This window comes from Pleurodeles waltl, chromosome 10 (genome assembly GCF_031143425.1).
Source record: "Pleurodeles waltl isolate 20211129_DDA chromosome 10, aPleWal1.hap1.20221129, whole genome shotgun sequence".
Lineage (NCBI taxonomy): Eukaryota > Metazoa > Chordata > Amphibia > Caudata > Salamandridae > Pleurodeles > Pleurodeles waltl.
Window position 1 is genome coordinate 924,015,781 of NC_090449.1, and position 6,000 is coordinate 924,021,780.

The following is a 6,000-nucleotide window of genomic DNA, read 5'->3' on the forward strand; positions in this document are numbered from 1 at the left end:
ATTTGAGCATCCGCTTTCGATACAAAGATGCGTGGTGTGGTGCAAAAATAGTGCAAAAACAAACATGCTGCTCGTAATCCTGTGCATTTGGAGTACATTTTTACAACAAATGACACATTTGCTGTAAATTTTTCCCATAAATTATGCAAAGTTGTATAAGGTCATAATTTCAGGAATTTCACATAACAAGCATTTCTGAAATTATACTAGCATAACTTAAATTTCTTCCACACCTAGCAAAATAGTCAAAAACATTCCCAATCCAGAGGCCTTATCTAAAGCAACAAAGGATCTACAAGAGGGGACAGGTAGTGAGTTCAAATCTTTTCAGACCTTTTGATTTTATAAAGAAAAGCCTTTGCTTATCCTCTTCCTAATTGCTGATTTAAAGAGGATGGTGTGTTGGTGTTTCTTCACTTTTGCAGGTAAAGCTCTATATCTCCTGTGCCAGGCAGTGATAATTTGCATTTGTCAAAATTGTGTTTCATTTCAGATAACAATAAACAATTTGACAATTTTTATTGGAAAAGTTGAAGCACAATAAAATGGTAGAAGATATAGCTTGATATTTCTATTAGAAATATATTTTGAAACGTCACATAAGTATTGATTGTTATAACTAGGGAGTGTAAAGAAGTACACAACTAGGTGAAATGACCAGGGAATAAGTGGAAAGAGCCAGGGGATGGCAAAGAGGAAGAAGAGTTTGAAGGGAAGGACTGGGATGGCAAATCACAAGCATTTGCAATGCAATGGGTCTCGCATAGAGCTATTAGTGTTGTAAAGTCCTAATGAGACTTTTATTGCCACATAAATTGAAAATGAAAAGTAATATAGTTTTACATAAGCGTGTCAATTTAAAGCACCACGCCATGAAGGAATACACAAAAGGAAACAGAAGTTTGCTCGCCGTCAAACCTATCTGCAAATGTGGAATTATCCATGTGACAGGGTTGATGTCATTCAAAGTGCTTGACTACTGACCAGCGAGATCACGCTGCATAGGAAATTAAAAAAAAAAGTAGTCCAGAAGCCATACGGAAAACATGGAGCCTTGCATGTTTTCAGTAGTTAGTCGGTGCGCTCGAGGAAGGCTAAACACCGGAAAAGGCATGACCTATGCATGCCTTTCACAAATGAAAGCAAGCAATTTTTAAAAGGCAAGCCCTAGCATGGTTAAAAGCAAACAGAGAGATTACAGCAGGTTAGAGCGCTTGCGCGCTCGACCCTAGAAATGAATAGTAAACGCTCATAGGCTTAGGAGTCTCAAGGTAGCGAGACGGCAATCTTATAGTGTGGGAGAGGATGCAATGTGCCTCGCACAGAGAACTTGCGGCATACACGGCAGGGAAATATAAATTCTTAACTTTGCCTCACAAATGACACCCATTTAGGCTCTATCAAGGAGAAATGATTTATTTTTCCTTTCTTTTGAGACTTTGAATGTGTGCTGAACTATACAGCACACATACAAAGTGGGAAAAGTTTTAAAGCTAGTCTAAGCAGAGGATGAAAACGACATATGAACTATCACCACAGAGGACCACTAACCGTCTTCCTGTCCCATGTTGGACTTTGTCACTCACAGACACCCATTACTCCTTTAGATATCGAAAGCATTGACAGGGTTGATAAATATGAAAGGTCTCCATTTTAATCATTTTTGTTTACAGTTTGTACGTTAAGATATTTTCACTTTATTGATTCATGGTGAAGGCTGACAAAATACCAGAGTGTACATATTTGTCTAGTGAACAATAACAACTCTTCCATGATTTGTCTACTTAGAAGACCGTTAATGGAACTCTTAAAATTCATAGAACAGCTCTGTGTTTTTTTTTAAAGGTAATATGAGCTGTTTGTCACTTCTAAAGGAGTATGCAAAGCATGGGTGGAAATCACTCTGTAGCGCAATGACCAACCCGTGCCACCTTAGATAAATAATTACGTAGTTAATATGCATAATTCCAAAGTAGTTTCAAAATAGAAAATTATTGATGAGCAATAGAATTATTTTTAAAAATTATGGCCCGCACCGGCGACAAAGCTGTGAAATGAGCTGTATAAATAGGAAAAAATAAATCCAGAAAATTTAGTAAATAGGACACGGCATTCTTACCAACCATATTGATTTAGTGTAGTGGGTGCGGCAATGAAGAACCGGAACACAAGGAGGTAAACTTTCTTCTTTATTATAAGTAAAGCAGTACCAGGAAACGGGTCCATTCAGAAAGACACCAAGGCTCAACTGACACAAGCAGACCGCAACGTCATAGACCTTGGAATCCCCTTATGTCACCGGCCCTATCATTCCAACTAGGAATGAGAACACACTACATATCCCCCCTCTTTATTCCTAAAACAAAAATTAAATTAAGGAAAAATAAATACAAACAACAAATTATAACCAAAGAAAATAACACAATAATGTACAGAATAAGACCCCATAAATAATACAATAATGTTCCAGAGGAAACTACCGTTAGGTATTTGAAGATGCTTCTATGTGTCCTAACACAAAACCTTTCAACCAACGAGGAGGTGTCACCTTTCTTTTTCCTTCCTGCGACACAGCATCTGAGTGTCCCATCACATGGTCAGATTCACTAGAGTCACCATCTTCAGAGTCATCACCTTCGCACGCAATCACCCTCTCATCTCCATCAATGGCTGGACTATCCAGGATAGAAGCAGGCAAACTCTCTTTCGCTCCTGAAGTTCTATGATCCTTCACCTCGTCCTCTAACCATTCGGTCCTTGCCTTCTCATATATTTTGCCATTCACACAATCATCATTGCAACCAAATTTTTGTTCATTGTTAAGCAAGACCACTCGCTTAAGATTCCAAACCCTACCATCCCTCAGTCTGACGGCATTATGCAACACTTCCATCACTTGTTCCGGCCCAAAGTACTGACTCTCACCCTTCCTCCCCTTATAAGGTTTCTTAACCCGAACCCAATCTCCTACATTAATCTTGACTGGCTTAACATGATGAAGTTTGTCATAATAAGACTGAGACCTGCCTAGAGACTTGTCCAAACAATCTCTCACCAACTCCATAGACCAGTGCTGAACACTGGTATTAACTAACCACACTGGGTTATGTTTGCTTCTAGGATTCCTTCCCTTCATAATAACAAAAGGACTCAATTCTGTCGCTGCATTCTCAGTAATTCTATATGCCCACATCGCTTTGAAAACAGCAGTATGCCAATCCTCACCCCTTTCCATAGCATATTGAATAACACCTTTGACAACTCTGTTAAATCTCTCTACAGTGCCATTTCCACTAGGATTATACAGGGATGTGGTCTTGTGTTCGATCCCCACTATCTCTAAATACTTCTTTGCAGCTTCAGACACAAATTGCACACCATTGTCACTCAATCATTTAGAAGGGATACCTTTAGATACAAACACCATGTCCAAGAACTCCAACACAGTGGTAGTGTCGGCTCTCTCAATATCCCAATTTCAGGCCATTTAGAAAACAAGTCGATGAGAACCACCACAAATTCCTGAGCATTGCCAACTGGTCCCAAAAGATCCACAGCAACATATTCCCATGGTTGCTTGGGAAAAAATGTTTGCTCCATAGGTGGTCTCAAGGTACATAAACTCTTATCAGCAGAAGAACACACTTGACAGAACCTGACGAATCTCTCCACTGATTTATCGACCCCTGGCCACCAAAACAAATCCTTAAACACGGATTTGGTCCTGACAATGCCAAAATGGCCCTCATGACATAATTCTAAAATCGCTTCCCTCACACCATATGGAGGAATGATTTTATCCCCTCTCCAAACAACATCCTTCACAACAGAAAGTTCATTCCTAACTTCACAGAAGCACTACACTGTTCTGTTAACTGGTCCTTCCTAGGCCACCCTTCCAAAACATATTTTAAAACAGACTGCAATATGGCATCCTCCTCCATTTCCTTCTTCCAACAATCTTTACTAAGTGCAGGTCTACCAGAATCTTGTACAAGAGCAACACTCCACTCATACCACAGATCGTCAACACATTTTTCTAGTGGACTAGGTAACCTAGATAAACAATCCGCCATCACATTGTTCTTTCCAGGGACATACACAATGCGATATGTGAAATCCTTCAAGCGCATGGATAGTCTTAGTATTCTTGCTGAAGCTAGTACGCTACCCTCACATGTGAGTAATTTGATCAGGGGTTTATGATCACACCGAATTGTAATGTCCTTACCCCACACAAATGCACAAAACTTTTCCAGTGCCCAAGCGCAAGCAAAGGCTTCCTATTCAATGACTGAGTACCTTCCCTCAGATGGAGATAATGACCTGGAAGCAAATAATATGATTCTTTCCTTCCCATCCCTATCCCTCTGAGATAAAACGGCACCCAGACCTTTAATACTTGCATTTGTGGTCACAAAGGTATCCAATTTGGGGTCAAAACTCTCTAAATTTGCTACTTTACTCAAATCCCTTTTAATGTTTTCAAACTCTCGTTCACACACCTCATTCCATGCAAATTGTGAATTCTTTTTAAGTAATAACCTTAAGTTATAAACTTTATTTGCAAAATTCGGGATAAATTTGGCACAAAATTCCACCATACCCAAAAATGATCTTACCTCCTCCTCAGTCATAGGAGATGACACATTTGCAATAGCATTCACTAATGACGCTTTAGGTTTTACCCCTTCACCACTGATTTCATGCCCCAAATATTCCACACTTCTTTCTGCAATTTTACACTTGCTCAGTTCTACAGTTAAACCCTTGTTCCCCAACACCTCCAACACGTGTCACAACTTCTCATCATGCACACTCCTATCTTTTCCAAATATTAAAATATCATCCTGAAAACACATTACACCCTTGGATTTTCCAAATAACTTGTGCATTAAGCGTTGAAAAACCGCTGCAGCTGACGCTAGTCCAAAAGGCATCCTTTTGTATTGGAAACACCCAAAAGGTGTGATAAAGGCTGTACGTTTTTTCGATTCCGTTGACAAAGGAACCTGATGATAGGTGGATGACAGGTCGATTGTGGAGAACCAACAGGCTCCCTTGAGCTAGAGACCATCTCCGTGATCTTCCGTAGAGGAAAACGATCGATAACAATATTATCATTCAAATATCTTAAGTCCACAGATAAGCGAATCTTTCCATTGCTGCGCCGAGCAATTACTACAGGTGAAATCCACTCCGAGCTTTCTATCGGTTCAATTAGGTCCATTAGCATAAATTTTTCCAATTCCTTTGAGACTTCCTCACTTATCTTCATCGGCACTGATCTAACTTTATGGATTTTGGGTATTGCCTCTCTCTTTAATACGATTTCATGCTCGAAACCTATTAATTTTCCCAGTTGTTTATCAAAAACCTTGGGAAACCTCCCCTCCATTTCAGTGGCCAGGGAATGCTTTTCACCCACCACCAACACTTTTTCTTTGCCGTTGGGATCCAAAATCATTTGTAGATGTCCTTGATCTTTCCAGCCTAGAACTGATGGTCCTTTTTTTGATACATATAGCTTCCCCCGGCACTCCTATTTTTGAAAGTGAACAAAAGCCACCTGAAACCTAAGAAGTAAATTTTTTATCCAGTGTAGCTTTCTGGTTGAATGTCCGGTTGTATTAGTTGCGTGCCTATTTTCTCTACAAATGTTTTGCTCCATACGTCCTCATTTATTATTGTGAACGGTGAGCCAGAGTCTGCATACATTGTAATAGGAATCCCCCCAATTTCCATGTCACACACAGGTTTCCCTTTGGTATTCGTCTCAGTTATGTTAAGAATGAAGTTTCCGTCTCCGCGATTCCTCTGGACTCGACTGTTTTTTCTTCACCATCACCTCCAACAAAATTGTTACCTTCACAAATACATTTGACTACCTTCTTTTTATTTCTGAATACTTTTGCAAAATGGCCCACAACACCACATTTGCTGCACCTTAGCTTTAAAGCTGGACATGACTTGGCATATGCCAGATGTTCCTTACTGTCA